At 38.1% G+C, this 27,969-nt stretch overlaps 1 non-coding gene across 5 annotated transcripts in view; it reads right to left on the reverse strand.

Annotated features, from left to right (window-relative positions):
• Nucleotides 1–299: 299 nt before the first annotated feature.
• The window catches only part of LOC109456725 (uncharacterized), a 40,468-nt gene continuing 12,798 nt past the window's right edge, over nt 300–27,969 (reverse strand). The window contains exons 2-4 of one of the 5 annotated variants that reach the window (XR_012494850.1): nt 27,719–27,790; nt 27,492–27,588; nt 300–25,985 (exon numbers count right to left, since the gene is read on the reverse strand). This is a non-coding gene — a transcript (uncharacterized LOC109456725). Of the gene's footprint in view, nt 27,791–27,969 lie in introns of all 5 variants that reach the window. The other 4 variants (XR_012494851.1, XR_012494849.1, XR_012494853.1 and 1 more) reach the window with 4 other exon arrangements.

The raw sequence follows: 27,969 nt of genomic DNA on the forward strand, positions 1-27,969 counted from the left end.
TGTCCCCCCGGGACAGGTCCTGCATCCGGGCTGCCTGAGCAGGAACTTCCCCGGCCCACAGGGCTGCAACGACCTTCGCTTTCTCCGGCCTGTGCCAGTTGGGGAACCGTCCACATCTTTCCACCTCTCCACGGGGCTCCATCTCTGCAGCAGCTGCATGGCTTTTCCTGTGCTGGTGGGAGAACCGTCCACGTCCTCCCACCCCTCCACGGGGGTCCAGCTCTCCGGCAGCTGCTCCTCCTGGTCTTCCTCAGACTGAGTGTTCATACACACAAACTGCTCCACCACACTTCGGAGAGCTTTGGCCGGCACCATACCCTGCTCGCTGCGCCATTTGTCGTGCAGGGAGGCCTGCGGGGTCTCTGCTCCCGCTCCCCATACAAGAACGCAGGATATGGTGAGGCCAAAAAGGAACACCCACGGAGCCATAGGTAGGGGAGTCATACCACTATATTCTCTCTGGTGGCACTATACTCTCAATGGAGGCTGGATTCACACTGTCCGCAAACCGCCATCCGCACTTGCCAGCCCAGCCGCCATCTTCTTGCTAGCCCCCATTCTTTCTCTCTTCTCCTCCTCCCTCTCCTAGCGTAGCCACAGCAGTTATATTAGTGGCCAATGGCTCACTGGTTACAGCTGACGGCCAACTAGCCACAGCTGATGGCCATCCAATCACATTGATGGCCATTTACTACCTGAGCCAGGCACCTGTCTATGTGAGGCCGAGAGCCTGGAAACTTCTTTCTGGGGCTCTGCCCCCACAATTTTAATAGTTTTTCCTTTCTTAAAATGCGTATACATTTTTGTCACCCTCTGTATATAAAATAGGATTACATGAGCATAAATTGAAAACACGCAAAGATTTAAGTCAGTTTGATAACATGGGTTGTTGTGGGAGAGGGGGCAGCAGGAAAGGAAATGTGGAGGTAGGAGGTTTGCAAAAGGAAAGAAAAATAGTCGGCACTAAAAACCCCAACGTATATACTATAATCGCATTTATTCATTAATGCAAAGATTTATATAGTGTATATGTGCAAATAATTTCTAAATATAATAAGTGCAAATCTGATCATATAAAAACAAATGAAATATTTCAAACTAATGGCACTTGACTATGACTTTAGATTGAGGCAAGTGAATCACTTATCCCGTCAAACACCAGGAAGGACTTACAGTTACCACCTGATGACAGGTGCTTCCGGGGGGTAGATGGCATCCATGTAGACACGCAAAGATTCTCAGTGTTCATGAAATGATGCCATTTGGCTGTGCATTTTTTGGATCTCCAAAGTATATGAATCTGCCACCAACCACACCCACCCAAATCCTACTCTTCAGGTTTTTCTCAGAGAAAATAACCTCAAACTCCTTGCTATTCATATCAGCTGAAGGCTATCCCAACTGGCTCAGTTTCTAAACAGAAGAATGGGTTCATCATGATTGCTGTTAGTTAAAAGTTTTAATTCTGATGGTTTAACTTGGGATTTCTTCTAATTGATGGATCTGGCAAACCTGTCTGGGCAAAGGTTTGCAGTAGAAATTGATGTACATTGTGGGGACAGAGCCAGGAGTGCAGTTTCCAGGCTCTTGGCCTCACGTGGAAAGGTGCTCACTTGGGTAGTAAATGACCATCAACTGTGATTGGATGGCCATCAGCTGTGGTTAGTTGGCCGTCAGCTGTAACCAGTGAGCCATTGGCCACTAATATAACTGTTGTGGCTATGCTAGCAGTAAATGGAGGCTAGCAAGAAGATGGTGGCTGAGCTAGCAGGTGCGGATTGCAGTTAGTAAGTGAGGTTGGTTGGCAGAGAAGCAGATGGCGGAGTGTGGATTGCAGATCATGTGGCTCCTGCTTCCTGTGTCTCCAACCCATCCGCCAGCGAGAATATAGTGGTATGACTCCCCAGTCTATGGCTCCATGGGTGTTCCTTTTTGGCCTCACCATGTCCTGCCTTCTTATGTGGGCAGCGGAACCAGAGACCCCACATGACACCCTGCGTGACATACATTTTAGACTGGACAGTCTATAAAAACAAAATCACATGTTTCACAGCAAAGTAGACTCAAGGAAGCTGTTGAATCTGGTTGCAGCCTGAAAGTTTTAATAATTAGTAGTCTTGCTGTAGCTTTTAAGTAATTGCTTTTCTTTAATTGTGAACTTCGTTACCTCTGTAATACATTTTCAGCTTCCGTCAACCACATTGCAAGCAGAGAGAGAGAGAGACTTTAACCGAAGAAGGAGAGTTTTAAAAAATTTGAAGCTTCCATTCTTAGTGCAGATATTTAGGTGTCTCTCAAGGCTACCCACCATTTCAAAGTAGTGGAGAAGCCAGGAAAAGAGATCGTAGATTTCTGATTTCCATCACTTAGCCTGTACTATTGGCCTCAACTTCCGCAGCCAAGTTAGTGAGACAAAGAAGAAGTGACTGAGTCTAGTGCCAGCTCTGCAGTGCATGGCTCAGTGACTTCAGGAAAGTCTCTTTCACTCTCCACAGTCAGTGTTCTCGTGTATTCTCTAAACCTATGATCTCAGGGAACCCTGTTTTTCACGTAATAGTACTTATACAAATTTGTATTTATATGCGTATGGGTATGATTATTTGTTTAATTGTTGTCTCCTCCACTAAAACATAATCTCTAGGGACAATATACTATTACTCCAACATCTATTATAGTGGCTGACACACACTCCAATTCAATAAAAATTTATTGATTTAATGGATGAGTAAATACAGAAAATGATCTCAAATTATCCCACCAACTTTTACAGTATATGGTTCTCTAAATGCAAGACTTTGAGTTTTAAAATTAGGCCATAATTCTGTCAGTCTGCCCAAACATCATCTAGTCGATTAAGTGCCTCAGGGAGCGTGGCTCTGTTCTGTACGGTTCCTCTGAATAAATAGAGGCCTATTAAGCATAGCCCCATATCTCTGTAGGGGTCTGCAAGGTGCCATTTCATCCATAGCTTTGCGTCTTAGCAGAATTACAATTCATGCAGATTGGTATTTGTCATGTATTCTAAAAGATTTTTAATCTCCCCTGCCATTTTGTTCCTGGGTCTTGAAATCTTAACAGTAATCAAAGAATTACTAGAAGGAAGGAATTCATTGGAGTAAGAGAAGTTCTAATTGTCTAGTCCAGTGATTTTCAAACTATATTTTAGCAGTAGAACTCTGTTTTTCAAAAAGAAATCTTATACAGAAACTAAATATTTTTATATGTTGATTTATATCCATATAAATGGACAGATTTTTGGAAGGGAGGGAGGGCGGGAGGAAAAAAGGACGGAATAAAGAGAGATGGAGAGAGAGAGAGAGAGAGAGAGAGAGGAGAGAGAAGGAACAAAGGAAGGAGTTAAGGAAGGAAAGAAAGAAGGAGTCAGGAAGAAAAAGAAAAGGAAAAGATCTGCTGTATCACCCACTCTGGCCCCTTCACCTGTCCTGCCTGGTCCATAATGCCTTCTGTTGTACCACTGAGACCAGTCGTCTACAAATAGTTTAAAAGCCACAAGTTTGAATGAATACCTTCTTCTAACAAATAAGGAAAATAAGATTTGATGACTGCATCGCATTCTTCTTTAGTATTCTAAATTCTCCCTTCCAAAAGTAAACCCATTTTCTTTTAGTTTCTTGTTAGTAGATGACTCTGTACAATCTTCTCCAAAATAATTTTATTTGAATCCAGATCAGCATTGTTCAGCATATTCTTGTTATAGTTAAACTACCATAATTTAATTGTACTCACATAAGTGTCTTCCAACAAAACGACTTTTAAAATATAAAAATTTCATAAGCACTCCTTTCCTGTTACAAAAAATATAAAATTTATTTTAAAATTTAAAAAACAATATTGACCTTTGTAATAGCAAGTCTAAATTTTCTCATGTTATTATGAAGACACAGAGGTAAATTAAAAGAAGATATCGCTTAACATTGTCATATGAAACAACGACCTCCTTATCTAAATGGAGAGGATGTCGGTGTGGTTACGCAATATAAAGAAAAAGCTCTATGTACCAAAAAGCAGACGTGCAGTTATTGATCTGGAATTGGCACGATGACAAACTGCTCTGCAAATCTTCCTCTTCCCAATTAAGGTGTCTCTCTCGAACTGATTGAAAGCTATTTGACAAGTATACTTTTTTCCAAGATAGTGTGTTCAGTTGGGGGTCTTTTTATTCAACTGAAATTCCATCATTAGCTTTGACTAACACCAGCTGCTGTATAAATTCTGTGCTGACGTAGACCTCCACCGGTATTCCAAATATTGCAGGTGAATCTCTGACTCTAAAATCCTCAATCATGCCATATGAATAATTAACATCTGCCAAATGCAGAATAGAAAGGACTCTCATTAGAAGACATAGCAGTGGGGTCATAATCCCACCTCAGTTCCTCAGAACACTGAACCAAATAGGACTTTAGTAGTTCAAAAATATAAAAGCATTTCTAAGTCTCTCCACTTTGTACTTTTTCCCTGTACCTAATCAGAAATGGGAAAGTTAGGACACAAAATGAAATGTTTTAGTCTTGCAGCAAAGTTAAAGACAGAATCCAAGATCCATTCTAACTGATGTTTACTTGAATGTTCTAATTAAAATCAATTTCCAGGAGTTTGGGGCTTGTACCAGTCATAATTGTTCTCTTTTGTAAATAGTTCACAGTCTATAACTACTTTTACACAAAAGAGAATTTTTCCTATTTATGAATCTACTATTATTTCTGCGAGACATATGGCAAAAATACAACACAAAAAAAGTTATAGAAAAGTTCATTATAATGTTGAATTTATAAAGACATCTACTTTGTGTAGTAGGTATGCCTAGTAGGACTCTCCCTAAATATATTCAGTATGTTCAGAAAATCAGTTTTAGACCATGATCAACTTGAATCCATGAAATAATGAAATACATTTAAGTGAAACATGCCATGATAGTACAGTGGTTGAGAGCAGAATGTTCTGGAGTTCAATTCCTGAGCCTCAGTTTCTTCATCTGTAAAATGGGAATAATATTAGTATAAGGCTCATGGGGTTAATTCAAGCACTGAGAACATGAATATATGGTATTTAACATAACACAGTATATTCATTTTCTATTGCTGCACAGAAAACTACCACATACTTAGTGGCTTAAAATGACACTCATTTATTATCTCAGGATTTCTGCAGGTCAGGACATGGCTTAATTAGATGGTGCCTCTACTCAGAGTCTCACAAAACTGCGATCAAGTTGTCGGTGGGACTGTGTTCTCATCTGGAGGCTCAAATGGGAAAGAAGCCCCTTCCAAGCTCACTCACATTCTTGACAGAATTCATACCCTTGAGGCTTTAAAACCAAGGATCCCAGCTTTTTCCCGGCTATTGGCCAGAGGCTGCCCAAAGTTCCTCACCACGTGGGCTGCTTACTTCATCAAACCAGCAAGATCCGTCTCTAGGATGAGTCTTCTACCAAGACAGAGCCCTTTATTGTTAACACAATCACAGGAGGAACATCTCATTACTTTGACCATGTTCTATTGATTAGAAGCAAGTCACGGGCCCTCCCCACACTCAAGAGTGAACATCAGGAAGCAGGGCTTATTGGGGCGACCATAGAGTCTGTGTCTCACATAAAATAAATGAATGTGTGAATGAATTAATAAATGAATGAGTGGATGAGTGAATCTGAGTACCAACTTAGATATGAAGGGAGTAAGCTATAGACCTCTTAGACATCAGGAAACATAGTTCTAAATTCAGGACAAACAGGTGGCCAATGGACTCCACAGGTAACAGCTCAGTAGAAGTCATAATACAAGTATGCAACCTTTGTGAAAATAATGTATTTAAGAATTATGGGGCCGGGCTCTAAGGCCCGGAGAATGTCAGTATAAGATCTCAAGAATAGTGGGGAATATGACCCTGAGGGAAGAATAGGGGTTTTAGTCCCACTTTAAAGGGGTAAGTTTTGTATAATTGGAGCAAATGGAGAAATTAGAAATTAAATGGTCAAATATAGTTACAAAACATTTTTAACTTCTAAACAATAGAAATAATGAATAATAAAAACAAAAGAATATTCACCACAAATGAAAAAAATTATCTCCAAGCATATGAAAATTTATTTAAACATATTTATGAATACTACCAATATCCCAATGGATAAATTGGCTAAGGATATGATTATGTGATTCATGCACAGAAAAGAGAATTAGTAAAATAAATTTGAAAAGAAGTTTAAATCTAATATGGATGGGACAGAAGCCTTACAGTTTTTTTTTAGAGTACCAATCTATAATTTTTGTTTTACTAGCCTAAATCTCCAAGATGAGAGAGTAAACAGTCAAATAAATTGCATTAGTATTATTCACCAAACACCTGTCATAACTTGTAACTCATCCTCGGTGGATGAATATTTGATGGTAATTGACTCTCAGTTAGTCAGTGGCAAAAGAGCTAAAAAGGATGACTGCATGCCCACATAATGCAAAAAACTTCTTTTCAGACCATAGGTTCATCTTAGCATGAATCCAATATAGAAAAACAAAAGTTATTTAAAGTTCTTTCTAATTTACTTCTCCTACCCTCGTAGCTGACACAGTAAAACAGATACAGCTCAGACTCAGGAAGAACAAGAAAACTAGATAAAGGGACTAGCTGCTCCACAGGAAGAGGATCCAGCCAAGAATGAAGCTAGCCTTTATTTTAGTGAATGTTGTTATTGAAGACGTCTTGACTTCTGACAACCTCCTCCTTTGTGGCCAGGCTCGCTGGACGCAGCAGGACAAGCACCTTTGCTGGACTTGACACAGAGCAGTGAGACAAGTATGTTTTGTGCTTTCCCCTCTCCCTTAGGCCTGCTCTGGGTAAACAGGTGATACCAGCAATGACAGCAAGAATGTGTCAATATGTTTGTCCACATGTGTCATCATATCTCCGCAAGTGTAAGTTAGAGCATGTCTCTTATCATGGCCAGGAATGAAAGGGCCAATAATTAAATGAATAATAGTAAGCACTCACTAAATATTTGTTGTTGCTATTAATGTTATTTTTATCATCAGTAGGAATGAGACACTCAAGGATGGATTTGTTCCTGGAAGCTCTCTCTTGGTATCAGCGAGGTGGGGCACTTGAGCTGCAGCAGGGGTGGTAGGAGGAAGCCCAGCCAGATGAGCAAGCACAGTACCTGAAGGTGATGATGACAGAGGAGCAGCACATGGTGGCTGGGAGGTCCGACAGCCATGCTCAGGGCCTGTGGTTCCCAAATACAACTCCAGGCTGATTAGCTACAGGACAACCTCTTCAAACCAGTGCCACCCACCCCATCTTAAGTAAGGGCAGGATTAGTGTGGGACCTGAGACAGGACTAGGGGACAAGAAGGTGATACGGGAAAGGTGGGTTAAGAGAGAAAGGGGGAAAAAGTTAAAGAACCAAGCATGTGGAGGTGACAGTACCTTCCTGAGAGCAGCCACTTGTTCTTATGCGCTGGCAGGAAGGAGGAAATGGGTTTAACAGAGACCTTCACAGGGAATGAGCAGACTACACATTTGTTCTTTACGTTTGGCCCAGGGAAGGCTGAGCGTTCCAGCTGGTCCCTACTGGTCTGTCTCTTCACTCCTCAGTCAGTAATAAAGGTACTTTGGTCCTGCTCCTTTAACTGTGAGTGTCCTAGACTGCCTGCATCGTATGTTTCTTGGACTGTAAACTTTTAGAATGCAGTGATCAAATCTGCATAGTTCACCCTGAATAGTATGTAACACTAAACACAATTAGATGGTTAATATTTTTAAGATGAAGAAGATGATGCTACTTACAAAATGTAAAAGATGAATGAGATTCACAAAGCCATTCTTTTTTTGTGATAATATCAATGGGACCTGAAAAGTAAGTACTGTGCTGCTGAAACAACCGCCGTATCACTTCCCAACCTTAAAATGTTTACCATTGTAATCCCATTTCTAGAAGCCAAGTGTAGGGAAATAATCAGCAATATGAACAAAGATTTATTTGTAAACACATGAGCACCTAGATGCCTAACTATAGGCAAATGGCCAAGTGAAGCTTGGTACGTCTGTAAGATGGAATATCTAGCAGACTTCAAAAATCATAATAATATTAACAGAAAAATGGTCATATTAAAAGAACAAGTTAAAAATTACAAATAGTATATTTACAACTATGTTTTTCAAAGCATAGAAACATTGGAAAGAAATATACCAAAGTGCTAAAAAAAAAAATGTGTTGGTGGGTGACGTGTGGGAAGACATTACGCCAGTCTAGACCAGTTCCTAAACCTTATCCAGAATTACATGGGGAGCTTTCTAAAACTAAAGGTGTGCTGCCAAGAAGGCACAGGTCAAAGTAGTCATATCAGGTTGTAGGAAAAAGCAAAATGAGATAAAATAGGGGCCGGACAGTGCCTAGAGAATGGGAAGAACTAACAAGCCATATGCATGCTTTATGCTTGGTGCTTTAAATGGACTTACTGATGCCCTCACAACAGCATTCCACAATAAGTATGGGTTTCTCCATTTAACTGCTCCTATTTCCTCTCTTGCTTGCATTGGCAACATTTACCTTCCTGCTGATTTAGCCCAGCAACATTTAAATGTGTTCTTCTTCTTCCTATACTCATCTTTAGCTACTTCAAAGCCCAATTTCTCTAAATGATCAACCACACACAGTCTTTTCCTCATTCCCGTACACTCCGCAACCCATTACCATCTGGCACCTGTGCCCACCTTCTCCCTAAAACTGCTTTCACCAATCTCACCAGGAGACTCCTCTGTGCTAAAAGTAACTGCACACTTTCCTTTCCCTGACTTTTGGGCCATTTAACCCCTGAGATTCAGCTGTAGAGTCACATGTCTAGCTGTTTAATGGATATCCCACAACTTCTTGAAGCCTCAAATTCAGTATGTTCCAAGCTGCACTCATCTTCCCCGCAAACCTACCCTTTTTCCATGTTCTTTATGTCAGTAAATGTCACCACCCCTACAGCCAGAAACATTTGGACTTGAACCAGGTCTTTCCTTTCTCTGTCACCCCAAAGCACCCTCCCTCACCCCAGAGTACTTCAGTCAGTTCAGATCACCACTACTCACCCAGTATCTCCATCACCCCACTGCCCACAACCATCTCTAAGCTATCTCCTGAAATGCAGTCCAGATCTTTCTGAAATGCAGGTCTCATTATGTCTGTGCCCTCCTTAAAATTTCTCCATGGGTGTCTACTGTCCGTCAAAGAAAGTCTGAACTTCTTAACGTGGTTTTCAAAATCCTCTTCCAGCTGCACCTTCCACACATGCCTGGTGCACACCACAACCCAGCCATCCTGCTTGCTGCCCCTCCATTGTGCGTGCCCTCTTCTCTCCCGGGCTGTTTCCAGAGCTTGAAACACTATCGCCTGGCTTTTATTCTGGTTCGGTCCTTCCAAATCTTTGGGTCTCAGCTTATCACCATTTCCCCAAGTCCGGGTTAAATAACTCTCATATACAAGTAGGCACCCGTCGTATTGTCAATGCTCTCAACACTGGCTTCAGCAGAACTGGCTCGCTTGATGGACATTTCCTTCGTGAAATGTCGTGACTCCAGCCCTGGCCTGTCTGGTACTCAGAGGTGTAAACTGCTCTCAAGTGCATCCACCTACTTCTGCTCCCACTCATTGAACGGTATTGTAAGCCTAACGAGTCAGACATGTTGGTTCCTAACTTACTTTATACCAGCTTTACTTATTATAACTGTGCTATTCAATGAAATTCATCAACTATGAGTAGAGAAGGAAAGTTGTTATTTCTATGAAAAATAATGTAGAAAGACATAAATACGAGCTACTAAAAAACTGTTGTCACATTGTGTATGGATGTAAAAGCTGTAAACAGATTCTACTCTGAGATAGATTTGCAGGTGCCTAAATTCTTGTCCCAATTAAAAAAAAATTAAAACTGGAAATCAAAGCATATATATTCTAGGTGTGGTTTATGTCAGAAAGATAACCTGGGACTTCAATTATTGGTTACACACCTAAAGAAAAGTCCTTAGTCCTCCATCAAAAGATTGCCCCCCAAAAAAAAAAATTGGCAAAATAACGTACATTTGTATGTATTTTTTAAGTGAAATTCACATAACATACAATTAATCATTTTAAAGCGTACAATTCAGTGACATTTAGTGCATTCACAATGTTTTCAACCACCACCTCTCTCTAGTTTCAAAACTTTCACATCACCCCAGAAGAACACCCTGTACCCTTTAAGTAATCCCTCCTCATTCCCTCCTCCTCTGCAGCCCCCAATCTGCTTAAATTGAAACAACATTTAAAGCGTGTAGATAACACTTTTTATGATTCTCTACTTTACTGACTTGTTTGATTAATCTGTTGACCCAACTCAAGTTGGGTAAGTGTGCTATCCTTACAGCTCTGTATTATTTTTGCTTATTTAGTTGCCTCCGTCCCACCCTCTAGGTGTTGAGTGCTTTGCAGGCAGGTGACATGTTCAGGCTGTTTGTCCGTGGGTCTGCAGCACGTGGCACAATGTCTGGCGCACCATGTGTTCCATGTTTGTGGGACTAATTCACATTACCATGAAGTTAATTATTATTTGTCCAAGGACGTATAGCTAGTAAACGGTGAATCACAATTTAAGCCTACATCTCTCACACAGACACTAAGCAGAAAACTGGACCTGTTCGGGAGGTGAATTTAGACAGTAATCAAACTAGAGTTGATACTAAGGGGACGTTACTATGTACCAGGTGCTGTTCTAGGCCCTTTTCAAGTATTACATCATTTAATCCCTCTAACAGCCCTACAAGATAAAGAGTACTATTAGCCCAGAAATTCTGGAGAGGGAAGCGGAGATGCCAGAATCCAATCCAAGTATTAGAGGAAACCAGAGGAAGTCTTCAAATCCAGGAGTAGCTTAGTAAAATGCCAGGAAAGAGCCATCATTCATTTTATCACTTTAGTAACAACTTTTAGAACTGGTTTAAGGGAAGAGGAAGTGAGGTAAGATGGCTGTAGGAGTTTGCCCTCCTACAGAGAGAGAGAGAGACAGACAGACAGACAGAGACAGAGAGACAGAGACAGAGACAGGGAGAGAGGTCTTGGGTTGTGTCTCAGAGTGCTTGGTTATAATTCCTGTGGGAGGTGACATTTTTATGGGTTTTTTGCTCTGTTGGGTACCGTGCGTCCTACAAGTAAAACAATAGCTACTGTATGTAAAACTAGAGTACTGCTGTCTTCCTGCTAGGTCCATTGCACTTCAGGATTCTACCAGACCTGTGCCTTTGGGGGAACCACTGCCTTCTGCACAGACACCAGGCCATTCATCTCTCTCTCTCTCCTGCTCACCATCATTGCAGATTATGCTGGGGGCTACCACCAAAACCCCAGAGCCCAGACAGGCCGACGCCGCTCAGTGATCTGTGGCCCAGTGGAGGAGACTGGCTCTTTCCATTTACTCTCCACATCAGATGTTACCAAAGCAATATGGCTGGCTCTACAAAGTCTTAAGAGGCTTGGTGAAGATGGGTTGTTTTGTTTTTATCCACAGTCCTCTCTTCCAGGACCCAGAACTGAGTCCATGGAAATCTGCCTGGGGCACATGCAACTGACTCTTAGGTACTTGTAATAAGTACTCTGCTCCAACAATTAAGGTATGTAACTGGGCCAGGCTAGTCCCACTTGACTCCCCTCCTCTCAGTCCCTTACGTGAGGTCAGGTGATTCTGAATTCTAAAGGAGGGGACACTTAGAGCTGGGATTCCATTTCACTTACCCTTCTGACCAAGTGTGAAAATTAGAAGTGAATGAAAAGCAATTGGAGAGACCCTGTAAGAGATGGAGTTCAAGATTTGTTGAACCAATGATGACAGACTTTTAGCACTAACATATTCTGAGTTTCTCTGGGAAAAGTTTTATATTTTGTTCAGAACTTTAAGGAGTTCTATGAAGGGAAATAAAGATGGTATGAGAAGTGCAACTTTACAACCTAGTGGCTAAATTTCTATCCTGTCCTATCATTATAGGAATTATGTGAGTGGGATTGTATTCACTATAGCACATTAAAGCCTTGGTTGAAACACATTTATGGAGGAACACCTCCATGCAAAACACCATAATGGGCCCCTTTGCAGGGGATTCAAACAGGGTGGGATGAATTCTGATCCCTCACATCACCTGTGGGGATGCAGAACAACACAAATTGATACCCTATGAGCTTTTCAAATTTCTGGAGGGTAGAGTTAAGGGTGATTGTTATATTCTCCTTTTTGCTTACCCATATTCTCTAGTTTTCTGTAAGACATATGCCAAAAAAAAAAATGTATACACATTTAAGAAAGGGAAAAACTATTAAAATTGTAATACTCAGTATATATCGATAACAAAAGATGAATACAAGTCATGTGTACACATTTTTTTGGCACCCCTGGTATATTGGTTGTGTAGTAAAAAATGAAGTAAAATTAAACAAGAATAAAAACGCTTCAATTAGAGTTGCCATCTGGTGCCCTGATGGGTCCGTCCTCCCTCAGCCTTCATGCTCCTTGAGTAGAGGAAGGAAGAGCTGAAAGGGAATCAGAGGATCTCTGGTCCCATTTCTTCTTTTGTTCCCTCTGCTTTATCACTGAGCAAATGGATACACCCAACAGCTCGTGAAAGCCTTCTCTGTGCATCAAAAACTCCAAGCTATGTTAAATAATATTAACAATAGTAGTAGTAATAGTAGTAGTAATAATAATAATAATAATAATAATAATAATAATGTATCTGAGGCTTTTACAAAATAAGTAGGCTTGTTGAATGAATGCTGACCCAAAATATGAGTAAAAGGCCTTAAACAAAATGTTTCTCAGTGTGCTTATCCAGTTTTCAATGTGATCCTAAATAAATAAAATATTGTACTCTAAACATCCCATTTTTAGACAAAATCTTTTAGTGAGTTTTCTTCTAAAAGTATGTGGAAATAGGTTAGTTATTTTTTCTTTTCTCAACCCATATAAATACAGTATTCTTATGTATATAATTCTTGTGAACCAAGTAGGTAGTAAAAATTTTGGAGTCTGAATTAAAATATTTCTTTAATAACTGACTTCCTGTAATGCCTCTTAATGTCTTGGCCATCATCTTTATCATCATCCTCATCATTACCACTACAAACATCTAAGTCAGATCTCAAATTTACAAATCATTTCGGTATACAGTATCTCTCTTCATAGTTGCCCTACTGTCCCCATTTTATTGAGGAGGAAACCGAGGTTCATGGAGACTAAAGGACTTGCATTGGATCTCACCACTAGTTCAGGGACAGAACCGGGCTTCTATCTCAAATCTGCCAGCTCTACATTTTTTATTCTTTATTGTATTGGGTTGGTGCAAAAGTAATTGCGGTTTTTACAGTTATTTTTAACCTTTTCAACCGCAGTTACTTTTGCACCAACCTAATATCATACTGCTGTTCCGTTTCCTTAGTTGCTGGATTTTAGTAGTGGTGGCATTTGGCTTGACTTAGAAAATTTTAAATAAAGCGTTGAGTGGCTACCTTTATCACAACCCCAAGAGACCAACCCAGGGGTACAAAGTTAGTCTTAAAGGAGCCCTCCTATCTCATTCCACAACGGTGCATCCATTTAAATCTGGCACCAAATCTTAAGGGCATGTCTTTGAAAAATCGGAATTGACACTGAGAAAGAGTGAGAGAGAGAGGCAAGTAGGTGTTAGAATTTTCTCTGTAGTACAATTGGTGGCAAGGCAGCTAATGTCTCTCTTCCATCACTAATGTTTAAAAAATTCTTGGAAAATATTCAGTATGAACAAAATGCTCTATTAGGAAGAAGCCCAGGCCTAAGCAGCAGAGTGGGAGGAGGGATCCAGTAAGCAACAGAGGGTGAAGTGCTGTCCAGTGCAGACTGTGGGGCCAGGTTGAAATTGTGGACTTGGTCGTTTCAAACCTGTGAGGCGTCTTGCCTCAGAGAGTAGGCACGTAAGAGCTAGGGCCCATGTGCCAAACTATGTCACATGCAATATTTGAGATATACTTATAGTAAAAATTATTCATTGTTTATCCAAGATTAAATTTAACAGGGCATTCTGTATTTTATCTGGCAACCCTAGGGGCTCATCCATGGGGCAGCGATGGGCCAAGTGTGGAGAGCGCTGGTTTGGGGACATTCCTGATAAGCCAAAAACTAGAAATGAGCTGATATGAGCAAGTCTGAATTAACTCTTTGGTTGTACACGTTCATATCTTTTTCATGTGTTTCATCATCCACTTGGACCTTTTGTCTTTGATTGAAAGTCTCTATAAATTGTGCCTGAATACCATGGCGTTAATCACAAGTCTCCTGAAGTGTTTTCATATTGTGTGAAATAAATGCCCATATACTTGGGATTTAAAGTAAGAACTACTAACCACAATATTTAGTTAAAATTACAAAGGGAGTACAAATTAAGCCATCGTTTTTTGAAGGTGTATACTATAAGTCTTATTTAATTTCCCCATGTTCTCTTATGTGTGTTTGTATAACTGTTGTGTCAAGACTTTCACTGATAAAGTATTTCAATTAGCTGCTAAAAGAAATACCTTTAAGGAGTTCAACTGATGTACATTTGGGCTAAATACCTATAATCAGAGTTGTTTCTCACCTGAATCCCTCTTATTGATGTTATGTAACAAGTGGCCCTGATTGCTGGCAATAGCTCACGTAACATGTTCACATTTGTGTGGTAATTGCATAAAAATAATGACTCACTAGCACTTTAAAAAAGAAACTGATACTAGGTTTAGGCTAGATAAGTTATGTGGTCACTTCATCATATCTGGAAATCTTATTCCTAAATCACCAGGATTTTTCAAACCCTTTTCCACAGAACTAATTTGAGACCAGCGAAGAGACTAACTCATATTTGGGGTGGCGGGGGGGCACAAGCAATTAAGGAATGTGCTGAATGGAAGGTGGTGAGTCACCTGCCTTCATGCTCACCCACCTCTATGTTCACCCACTTGCCCCTAACTTCCTGGGAAACCAGGGTTTATCACTTGGGTGTAGTCTTATGGACAAAAATGGCTAAAATGAGCTGAAAAGACAGGGGCAGTAGTAACAGCACTAGTAGTAGTAGAAGATTCAGGGCAGAAATGTACGGGGAAGTAAATCGCCCCTCATCCACCAGGAGAGTTTTCTGTGGTCTTCAACAATCTTCTGACAGTGCCTTTGTAATCATGAAATCATTATCGATATTGTTTCTCACAAGTTATTTATTCTCTCCCTCTTTGTTTCATAATCTCATAATCTCAGTTCATGGAAGTCACCAGAGAATTCTCAAGATCTAATTCTATCCCGCTCTCTTTCCCAAAATCACCTTAATGTGGTATTCTGGGAAATGTATGGGGCCAAATCCTTGACGAAGAATAGTAGCATTTCTGTGACAAGGCAGCTAATCTCTCTTATTTGTAACTCAGCCTAAGACCTTTATTTAAAGTTTAAAGAAGAAAATTTTCACATTGCTCCATTGCATGACTTAAGCAGGCAACTCAAGATACAGGCAAATCATGTCTTTCCTAGAAAGCCATCGTGAGAAGCCTGAGGTGGGTGCTTTAAACAGACTTGCCTGTATCATGTTTGAAGAATGACATCCACTCCTAAAATTACTCCCATGTCTTACATACAAGCATGTCCTGTTTATGAGAAATTCTATCTCTAAGAACTTTGCAGAGGACAGTATTTTCCCTCCTGGCTCTGCTCAAACTCATTTTCACAAGATAGTGGGTCTAAGAATGTGTTGAGAAAAATCCAGTCTCTAAGAAGGCTTCTTTCTCCTGTCTAGAGACTCCTCACCCACTCCAACATGGGCTTCTTTATCCCCAGGAAATGTAGATAAGCACTTGCAAATACCTCAGAGAATGCAAAGCTTTGAGGAGGGATTTTATTTTATAATTTAAGTCAATTAATGCAAATTTTTAAATAGTTGATAAATACATTCACATGGTTCAAAAGTTAAAATGACATAAAAAGGTATACATTGAGAAGCTGTGTTTCACCCCCTTTTCCCATCTACCTCACTAGTCCCTGATGCCCCCCATAGGTTAGCACTTGCATTGGTTTCTTATGAGGGCTTCCAATGTTTTTATTCACATACAAGCAAACGGCAATTCATATTCTTAATTTCTTACATTCCTTGTACAAAAGGCAACATATACTATACATGTCCTATGGCTTGTTTGTTTGTTTTTTCATATAAAAATATAGCCTGGAAATCACTCCATATCAGAACATAGAGAGCATTTATGAAAACATGTAGTGTCCTTGTCATAGATGCTCGGGATATTCCTTAACTCTTGCCATCACAAACAGTGCTGCAGCGAACACTGGTCTCTGTCCTTTTGTACATGCATGAGTATATCTGTGGGACACATGTCCAGAAGTGAGACATCATAGAATTTTGATTAAATATCCCTGTTTTAACACCTATCAAAGAGTGGCCTGCATTTTAGCTAGTGCTGTCTGACTGTCACCTCACTATTTTGTGAGCTTCTAAAAGGCATGAACTGTGTTTCATTCATCATTGCATCCACAGCCCTATCATGGTACCAAGCATGTTAACGCTGAATACAAAATAAACTTCTCAGTGTAACCGTAACCTTGAGAACGTTAAAGTAACCCCTCAACTTAAAAGGCTGAGATCTAGGGTGTAGATTAAGAGGCACTTCTGAGTTTCTATTTAAGGATGAAAATGGGACTCGTAAAATGCCAGGCCAAATGAAAATATTGAATAATGAGTGGAAGTTTGAAGGATGAGGATGTCTCTTCAAATCCAGAGACTGGGATAATGTCATGTAAATTTTCTGGGTTATTCACACACAGAGAAGCTGAATGGTGAAATAGAGAGGAAGCCTGGGACACTTCTGCTGGATGAAGATTGGCCACAAGAGACTGAGAACAGCACTTGCTCGGAAGCCCAGCCCAAGACAAGGAGTAAAGTTAAATGCACACCTGGATCAGAATCTGAGCAGACAGCAAGATTGTGGGAGTGTGTGTGCAAGTGTGTGTGTAACATGGGTCTAGTTCACATTCACCTCCATTCTTATGATTGTGTGAATGGCTTCCGACTCTGCCCTGCAGCCCCACACTTGTCAAGAAAGCTGCTAGCAAGGAGCCTGGGGAAAACTCAGCCTCGATCTGGAACTCATGGTAGCCATACTTCCCAGCTCTTTCTCTCGCCATCCCAGGGCTGCCTCCTCCCCAGCCATCACTGCTATGCTAGCACATAAGCCAACAGAGTATTCTTTCTCTCAACTAGGTCATTCCCATCCATCCCAGCTGCCATCAAACTATGTTTAACCAAGTTTAAAGAGATGGAATGGCAGACAGATATGTCACACATAGAAGTCATGTCAGCTCTTTAAAAAATCCCTGCCTTTCAAAAACTATCAATGAAATGTAAGTTGGTACAACCTCTTTCGTAGTAGCAATAATGTGGCAATATCGTTCCAAAATTGTAAATTTATTTTTGTATGTCAGTTTTACTTCAGGCAATTAATTCTACAAATACACGTTTAAAAGCACACAAAAATATGTATGTTTGCCGAAGTATTATTTGAAAAAGCAAAGACTTAAAAAGAACCCTAAATATCCATCAATATGAGAATGGTTATCTCATTTGATATCTTGTGCAACTCCTAGAAGAATGAGATAGACCCATGTGTAGGGCATGGAATGATAACTAAAATACATTGCCACGTGAAAAAAGAAAAAAAAGCAAGTTTAGAATAGTAACGATATTATATGACTTTATTTGTGATTTAAAAGAAAATATGCTTCCATACGAATTTTTAAATGTCTGTTAAAACATATGAGAAAGTATTATTAATGGTTACCATTGGGGAATAGGCTTGAAGGGGCCAGAGGAAAGAAAGGAACTTTTTTGTTAACTTTATATCCTGTTTGTATTGTTTTTATAATTAAAACATTCACTTGCAGCCAGTCTGTTATTTCTTAGGTTCCTGTGGTGTATAGGTTATATAGGGTATAGTGATCATTTTTTACTCAGAATAACCATCATTTTAAAAATCTTCCAAGAGAGTTCTTTATGGCTGAGTAAAGAACTATGGTCGACCTTAAATGAGGTTCACAGAAGCAGCTTCAGCTTTGTGGACATAAACTCAAAATCCATCTCATACAGAAAGCTGAGTAAAATTTCTCGTGATTACAAAAATCAATGTGTTGAGCCTTCAGACTGTTGATGAGGTTGTCAGCAATTTTAATAGCACTTTAGACTGCTCCCAAATTTCCCCTTGATACTTACCTACACATATCCTTTTAAGGAATCCATTTTTATTTGTATTGTATGTTTTGGGCAACATTTCCTATGCAATAGACTTAAAAATAGCAAAGAACTTTGTATCATATTTTACAAGCCAAGGAAAAAGTGAAGCTGAAAAGATGTTCCCATATATGTGTCCTGATGCTAAAGAAGAGACTGCTCAGGGCAGACTTACACAAAGTAGTTGATTCTGATATTAGGTTTTCAGGTGCTGATAACTGGAGCCATGCAATCAGACTCTGTGCCTGATCCTGGAGAAAGAAAACCTGAGACAAGAAGTGAGAAGATGAGAAAATGACAAGGCAAGAAAAAAACAGTACATACAATTGGCAATAGACTCAAACATAGGTCCTTTGGAGGCAAGGCTTTAATCAGGAAGCTCAAACGTAGTAAAATTTCATTTGGGACATCAATTTCCAGGTCACCTACCTTTTCTAAGACTTCCAGTTGCTAAGATGCTGATGTCTTTGGTTACTAATCTAACAAAGTTTTCCAGTGTCAAAAAGTTTTAGCAATTTGCTTTTCTGTCTGCAATGCAGAAAAAAAAGTTGAGGGGTGTACAATGTTAATTTAAATGTCTCGTATGATTGTTTGTCTTTCTGTAATAGTAATGCAATACATTTCCTTGGTAATAAGATGGTAGCTTTATATTAGAAGCTATAGACAGACATAATAAGCAAATAGATAATGCTGTTATTATAACCAGGTTCAGTTTATGGAAGTAATCCATACCTGAAATTCGTAAACAATCTTAAGAGATCTTCAGAACCAAAGCACACTTTTGAGGTTAGTCCCAAAACCTTTAAGAATGTCCATTTACAACTAAATGTTAAAGCACAATAACCACTGAAATAAGGAAAAGAGGGGCTAAAAGATCAGCAAGTGAGGAAGAAATAACAGAAATTAAAAGAAAAATAAAGAAAGCAGTAATATAGCAATAATTATACCTTTGCTTGCCTAATGCACTTATTACCAAGCAATTAATCTTCAATTATAAAAATGAATGTACCCTTCTAAGAAAAGTTTGTTTCCAGAAAGTGAATAGCTTCTAAGCATGTTTGGTAATTTCAAATATATGTGTTGGTGTAACTTGGGGTTTTAAGGCACAAGCCTCCAATATTTAGATCCAGGAATCCAGAAATAAATTATCTTGACAATTAATGAAGTCCAAATGCATATGGGCCCCAATTATTGGAGTGATGTGGTTGAAAGTATATTTTTGAACTCAATTCTCCAGATAACTTGCATTTAAATACCCAACCAAAGTCCACAGGGTTGGGATACCTCTTCCAATTCATAGAACATTTTCTCCTTTGAACAATAAATCAACTTTATTATCTGCAGTTTCTACAATACAAGTCTATTTGCCCCAGTGTCTTAGCATCATAGTACCCTCTCATCAGAATATTGGTTAGATTCCCTAGTGTGAATCACTTATCCAGTTGCTTGCCTGATTATTCACGTTTTTGAGATTTTTGAAATGTGGCAGACAAACAGGTTTATGCTGTGTGAAGCTTGGAGGGCAGCCAATGTCTGTCTGCCTATACGGTATATTTACCCTCCTTCCTCAAATCCCTCTCCCATACCGAGAAACTGTCTTTTAAGACTAAAATCCATGTAGACTGCAATCCAGTAATGTCTCTGCAGAAAACAGCAGGTGTTCATCCACTCATTTGCGGTGATTCTTGCAGTGAAGAAAGTGAATCAGTGGTTCACCCAATGGACAGAGAAACATCACAGCGAATATTTGGAAAAGTCAAAGACAGGAAAGGAACATTTTCATCTAAAGGTGTGCTCTGATTTTAGAAAGGAAAACCTCCCACAAGAAAATCAGGAATTTGGCCGAAGAGCCCTGGTTGTACCTGCAGTAAGCCATGGCATATGCCTTCTCTCCCTGCTTCTTCTGTTTTATTGCTTCTGTGTTGTACTTCTAAAATAAATATCAATAAATCATTGCAGTTAGATACTCTAACATAGACAGAAATGTACTTGACTCCCTACAGTCATTACAATTGGAGGGGACTCTGATTAGGATGCTTTACTTAATTAAGTGATATCGTCTAAAGAGAGTTCTTCCCTCCATTTTCTGTTTAACAGTCTTATAAAACACCAACAGAGGAAATTCATTCTGTTGTTTGCTTTCCTTATTGTAAATGGTTTCTTCTCATTCATAGTTTACAGAAGAAGATGTTGTGTTAATGAAATGGCTAATAAGCCAAAGACTGTGGTTCAACTATACACAGAGCCTTGTGCAAATCAGCCTAAGTGAGACCAGATTTAAGAACATGTTCTCTCTCAGTCACAGGAATGTATTTTAAAATTTGTTTTTATAGCATCTATAGCCTAAAATTAAGACGATTCAAAAGAAATTCTTTTTCTCTGATAAAGTGTGCTTTTTCTAGTTTATGTATGGTTCAACAGAGACCTTAAAAATCTGTTTCTTTGAAAACATAGAAGAAATTGGGCAAAGAATAAGCAATCCTTATGCATAAGATGTTATTTGTGAGGCACTTTAATTTTACTGAAAGAAGTCATTAAATTTGGATTGCCAATACAAATATGATTATATATGTTTTCTAAATAAAATGTTATTATGTTGCAACTGAACTCATCCATTTATTGTTTGTTTACCTAATGCTCAAATGCATGTTTTATTCATAGATGTCTGGGAGAAAAAAATTTTGCTTGATAATCACACCAAGCATATTTAACAAAAGCGATTCTCTTTTTATTAGTGAACAAGTTTAAGCAGAACGATTTCATTTTTTTTTTTTCATTTAGTTAATTCAGACTTGTAGAATCCTCAGTACACAGCTTTTGTTTCTCCCCCTGCTGCCTTTTATGCCTTTAATGTATGCATGCCTATCCACTGATGGGAAAATATCATTTCCTGCAACTCTTCTTTTTTCCTTCTTGATTATTCCTCAGTTGATTTCTGGTTTTGGTTAGTTCTCAGTAGTTAGTTCTGTCAAATCATGTACAAGACAGACAAATTAAAGCCAAGTAAATAGTTCACTATCCTGTTGAATATTTTAAACTCTCTTTCATTAGTGACTTTGCATTCTAAACAGATTTATTCATTCTTTTAAAAATAAATAATATATATTTTAAAGAACTTAAAAATTGATAGAAAGGAGTCAAGAAAGCGAAGATTTATTAATATCTATGAAATTTTTTTCATTACCCAATAAAACATTTTAACAAAATGTTTACAAGTTTAGCAAAATAACAATGACTTGTATTAAATTTAGTAACTTTGTTTCTATTAAAAAAGCAATATAAATGTAATGATTCTTAAATGAACTTAACCAGCTTACAATAGATATTTTTAACCTTCAAACAATATACAGCTAAAAGCATTTAATGAGCTGAAATTTTAAATACATATAACTCAGAATATAAAAATTGATATTAATGAGTCACGTGCAAAGGGATTTTTAATTACTTGCTAAACTATTAAAAGAATACTTTATAAATTGATAAGAACCTGAATTGTTTTAATTCCTGATGTATATAGCTTGATCATTTTCCAAGCAAAATAATAATAGTAATGATAATCCATAATTGCTAAATTACTGTTGTATGACTCTAAGGTTTTTGTCTCTGTTCTTATTTTTAACTGCATAACACCACTACCTGGAAGCATTCTGAAGTTACATAAATTTTCTTAACTCCCAAGTTAAACCAGCTCTACCATAGAAAACCATCAAAAAACAGTAAAATAATATGACCCACACATGTTACCCAAAGTGAATTCCAGAAATTGCTCATAATTGCATTTATTTTTATAAAGATGCTTTTTATTAAATAATATTCTTATATTAGTTTGAAAGTTCATTAAATATTAGTCATTTTCTAATCTTTTAATCTAGATAATTTTTACAACCAAAAACTTAGTGCACCTACTTTCTGTTAAACAGACTTCTTTACAGATTTTCTTCAAGCTCTTCATTTTAAAAGGTGCTTTTGTCCTGAAACTAAACATATGACATTCCTGTTCCCTAAGGAAAATTTTAAAGAATTGAATGACAGCAAGTAAATTCTGTTAGCGATTTTATTCAATTCTCCTGTATTTGTTTACTTTTTTTAAAATCATGTAATTTTAAAAAATAAAGCATGTGCCTTTTTTCTGACGACTTTAAGATGAACGAGAATTTCGTCTATTGAAGTACCACTGAAGTTAGAGTGGCTGCTGAATCACTACCTGGGAGAAGAAGTGAATCCCATTTCGCCCAAACCAATTATTTTTATCAAATGACTTCTCTATCTAAATTGTTTACTTTAAGAAATAATGACGTTAGAGATAAGCAGAGTTATTTAAATATGCATTTTTAGAGCATTACTATTCCAATTCCTATCAATCGAACTAAATGCAACAGAGGCAGTTTCAGGCTGTTATTAATTGAAACTGCTTTTTATTGGAGCAGTGAATATTTGTAGCTAGCGCTCCAATCCTCACAGGAAAATATATCAATTTTTAAATTTTTGAACATAAATATTACTATGTATTTAATAGGCTCCCTAGTCAGAAAAAAAAAAATTTCCATTCTACCATAGCCTTTTTCTGTATTTGTAAGATGAGCATTCTAAAGTATTTGTCGTCGAAGCTATTCATCTCGGTAACAGTAGAAAGAGTACATTTCCTAAAGAGAACCCAGCTAACAGATACCCCCCTGCAATGAAGTAGATCAAAGAAGAGTACAAAGAATAAAGTTTAGTGCTAGAGAGAAGGTAGTTCTTTGAAACTATTAGTTTTCTTTTTGCAGAAATATATAATAAGCACTCAAGAAAGAAAATATTTAGCAAAAACCTTTTTTGGGAGCAGGGAGAGAAAAAAATGTATGATGTAAAAGGAGAAAACATACAGACTAAAATGAAAGAAACAAACAAAAACAGTCAAAAGGGGACTGTATTTGTTTTCTTCTAAAGCATGTTTCTCTGCGGCAAGAGATGACTGCACTCTGAAGAGTAAATTATTCCCATCAAGGAGTTGTACTTTATAAATACAGGAGAACAGACCGTCGACTCATTTGGAAGAGAATTTGCTTATTAATAGCACCAGTTTCAGAGCTATTTTTGCCTCCAAAATGGGCACCTGCGAGACAGTCACAAATTGGCTTTTATGAGGGGGAAAAACTTAGAAACAACTGTCAAGATGTATGTTTCTAATTCAAGTTAAATGTTTTTAACAAACCATCCTCCGAATCTGTTTTGAAGCACCTCAGTGGCCCAAAGGGAGCTCTACCTTTAATGTGAGAAGACAATGTAACAAAGAATCTGATACACACACACACACACACACACACACACACACAGACACACACACACACACACACACACACACACACACACACACACACCAAGAAAAGGAATTGGGGGAGAAAAGGAAAACAAATGTTATTTACAATGAACAGACTATGAACTTCATGAAAAGATGACAAAAGCAATATTTTTGCCCTTGTAGAACAATTCCTGATAAAGAATAAATCAAACTAAAGTAAAACTTCTGAGTAGAACCAAGCACTGAATAATTTGTAGAAATATAGTAGCTTTAAGTATTGTATATTCTTTTAAGACATGTATGATATAGATGTTAATGTAGATAACTCAGTTCAGTATTCTGTTAATAGGAAAATAGCTAAAATGTAGTACTTCATTATTTGTAATATATTAATTAATCATTCACAATATATGGCTCAACGGTCCAGGAAAAGCCCACTTATCTTTCACAAGTACAATAACCATACATAAATCATATAATAACTCAAATATATGCTGTAAATTTTATTTTCAAAATTTAATTTTTTCCCATGTTCAAACACACATAAAATTAAAACAAAACAAAAAAAACGTAATGAAGATTATCCCCCTAAAACACAAATGGAATAACATTTGGAGATTTCCATAATCTTATTTTCATAACAATGACCTAAAAATAATTATCGGAAAAATCAATTGAAATACATCATATATTTTAACAACTCAGATATTTATTTCTACTCCTTTTGGCATCAAGACTGTGGGAAATCTGTATTATGAAGATCAGATGGTGCACTGATGTGAGAAATGTTGCAAAGCATCCTGTTGATTGGTTCTAATTAACTGCAATGCTCTTGTGTTCTCAGTTTTAGCCGGCACACACTACACAATGCCTTTTATTTTGCTTTGAATGGATTTTTCCTTAAAAACAGCTGATCTCAATATCCACAGCATTTTGCTTTTTTTATCTCTTACATTTGTCCTGCAATATTTTCTTTTCAATTTTAAAAGATAAATTTGAAAATATTTCTAAAGCATAAAGTATAATCAGTTAAATTAACAGCACTCGTGTGGTCTTTCACATGTATTTTGCATGTTCTATAGTACGTGATTACATTCTCAAACCACATTTCAATTCCTCTTTAAAAGTTATACATCTGAGCCATGGTTTAAGCAGGAAATTCTGAAAAGCAATTTAGAGCATGCAGCTAAATTTTTTTTTTTTTAAAGCAGATTACTAACTAGAACAGAGCTAAAACATGGGACCATGAGCAAGGATGGGAAAGATTTCAGAATTAAAAGTATTAAATAAAATTCTTTGCACTCACCTTTCTCTAATGATTTAAGCTCAAGCAGCCCTGACAGAGAGAAGTCATGAATTTTCATCAACTTCACACATGTCATACATTTAAAAACATTTTGATTTGCCCTGGGACCCCTGTATGTCTCTGAAGCACAGTTAACAAATGCTGTGCTGTTTTGTAGGTACAAACCCTATGAACTCCCAGAGCTCTAGAATATATATTACTCATGTAAACAGGCCCTTAAGTGGGGTGGAGGGAGCATTAAAAAGCAGGAAGTTTCCCAGGAAATGAGGAATGTAAAATAAGGAGAGTATTATTAGAAGCAGTGCACTGTCTATAATTTTAAGGGCCACAATTTTATCCATATACCAGCTTTCTGAGAATGTACAATTATCTGACCTGAGAAACAATCTTTTTGGAAAGGAGAATCCATAACCTAAAATTAGAGCTAAATTCTTAATTTAGCCTAGGAGATGTTGAAAGTGATTAAATAGTTCTTTTTTTGTTCATTTGAGGATAAAGTGTGACCCATGTGTGCAGAAAGCCCCCAGTTTCAAAGCAGATACCAATATCCTACTATTTCCAGGAGGAAGGCTAAGTATATTAAGTATAGTGCAATAGAAACAGGATTTTGCTCTAAATAACACATCCTGGGATTATCTTCCGAATATTTCTCTTACTCTTAAAATTGTGAAAAAACATGAAGATGAGGTAAGAAGTAAACATTTAGGGGAGATTAATAAGTGAAAACAAAGTCACAAATCAAAGCACAATATAAATAAAGTGGAATTATAAATAATTTACACTGTACCCCTCACTGTACAACTGAGGAAACTGAGGCCCAAGGAGGTAAAGTACTTCCCCAAGGTCTTACAAAGATTAAGATGTAAAGCTGAACTAAAGGCAAGTCTCTTGACTCCTGGTAGCACTCCTACAACACTATACAGTCTTTCAATGCAGTAACAGAAATGTCAGCTCTTGACCCTAAAAGGTATGTACAGGGCATACAAAATTAATCAGTGATTATTACCCGGTGTGAACAGTTATTTTCCTTGAAAAGATGCCTCTGTGGAAAATATCCTGATGCCTTCATTCTTGCCAGGGTTTGAGGATTTGCATCTATTTAATGAAATAGCGCTGTTACTCCAAGCAGGCAGGTAAAAACAACCACCATATATAATCTTACTGTCACTAATTTGGCCCCACTTCCAATCCATTCTCCAGTCTGCTGATTGCATGGTCTTTCTAAAATGCATATCTGATTACGTCGGAATTTTTTCAATGGCTTTCCATCTGCTACTAGATAAATCTATACTTCTCAGTCTGGTATTCAGGGTCTTCAAAATGTTTCACCTGTATCACCCCTTCAGTTTACTCCCAATACTGTCCCCACACTTCCTGCTCCAGCGATATAAACGAGGTATAATTCGCTGAACATGATAATGCTTTACATTGCCTCTGGGCCTTTGCACATGCTGTGTCCTCTGCCTGGAATGCCTGATAACACTCTACTCCTCCTTCAAGAGTGAGCTCAAGCATTACCTTTTCTCCTCCTGACAAATATAGATGCTTCTTTCCCTGGGATCTCACTGCATTTTGCACAGACCTCACATTACTCGTTGCATTAAACCATACTGTCTATTTACAGGCCTGTCTCCTCAAACATGTTGTCTTTGAGGTTGAAGACATATCTTTGTCTCCATGCCTAGTACTTTGCCAGGTGTAAGCACTCCGTGATTGTTTACTGAGTAAATAAATCAATAACTAGACCATCATATTTTTTTCTTATTACAAAATCTTTATGCCTTAGGGTGATATCCCCTAATTCTTCTGTATAATGTCTAAACTGGATGTATATCGACCACAGGTCTCTGTTTTGGGTTCCTATCAACAATTTTATAATCACTCTCTCACTATAGTGAGTTCATTTTGGCATGAAATTGGTGACGAAATATCAACTCCTATCTACATGTGAATGAAGAGAAGAATTCTTGAGCAAACAGTGAGTCACCATTGTGCCAGGCATTGGTGAAGAATATTCTCTTTTAGAGCTCCATGTTTAGTTAGCAACACAAGTTGAAGGATTATCTGGAACCCACTATGAGTGTAAATGCATATGTGGATATAAACAGAAAGTGATATCAGTATCATCATGTCAAGTGAGTGCTTCAAAAGAGGAATTTTAAGCTTAAATAAATGGCATTTAGCTTATCTGGGGTTCTATTGCTGTTTGACTCCTAGTCTTCCCCACCTTTCGGAACAAATGCTGCTGCCTACATGCAAATGTCTTCTAGGGAGCCTGCTCAGCTGAAGCCAGAGACATCCTTGGTACAGAAGCACACACTGTACACTGAAATAATACCCTCATACTCATTGATAAAAGGCTTCACATCAAAATAGAAAAGAACGAGTTCACCACTGTAGTCTTCTCTCAACATGTACATAATCTTGAACCAGTCCCCAGATCAGTGGAGAGAAGCTCTGGTAGCTGTTTGAGCCAATATAAGGCACAGGGCATCCTAACTGTGAAGCTACTTTCAATCTTTGATTCCCCCTTGACTCCACTCCACTGGTTCCATTGTGCCCCAAAGCTGCAGCCTCTAGTCAAATGTGAAGGGTTCTCACCAAGGGATGGAAGTTGGGAGCCCTGTAATAGTAGCCATTCCTTCTGCATTACGGATGGATTCCTCTTGTCCATCAGACCACCTTCCAAAACGTAGCCCTATGTGGTATTATCATTAACAATCAGCACTGGTTTTTAAATTCTTTTAAAGTAAATGATACCACACTGGCCAATTCCCATCCCCACCCCAAAAAGAATGATAGGATTTGTGACCTTCTGGTCCCCTCACCACTTCAGAAGATGGTTATCCTTTAGAATTTTAAAGGTCTTGAATGGTGGGTGTGCCGCAGAAAGTTTAAATCTGGAATGTAAAAAGAGATTAACTCTAAGGATTTTCCAAGTCATTAATTTTTAGGGTTCATTTCATGTTCCATCTAAGCTTTGGGGGGTTTTGTTTGTTTTAAACATTACAGCATTTCCTCAAACAGTTTTCATTTGAATAGGCAAGGAAATGTGAGAAAAAAAATCATCTCTTGCTAA

Source organism: Rhinolophus sinicus, linkage group LG03, assembly GCF_036562045.2.
Source record: "Rhinolophus sinicus isolate RSC01 linkage group LG03, ASM3656204v1, whole genome shotgun sequence".
In the NCBI taxonomy this organism is placed as follows: Eukaryota; Metazoa; Chordata; class Mammalia; order Chiroptera; family Rhinolophidae; genus Rhinolophus; species Rhinolophus sinicus.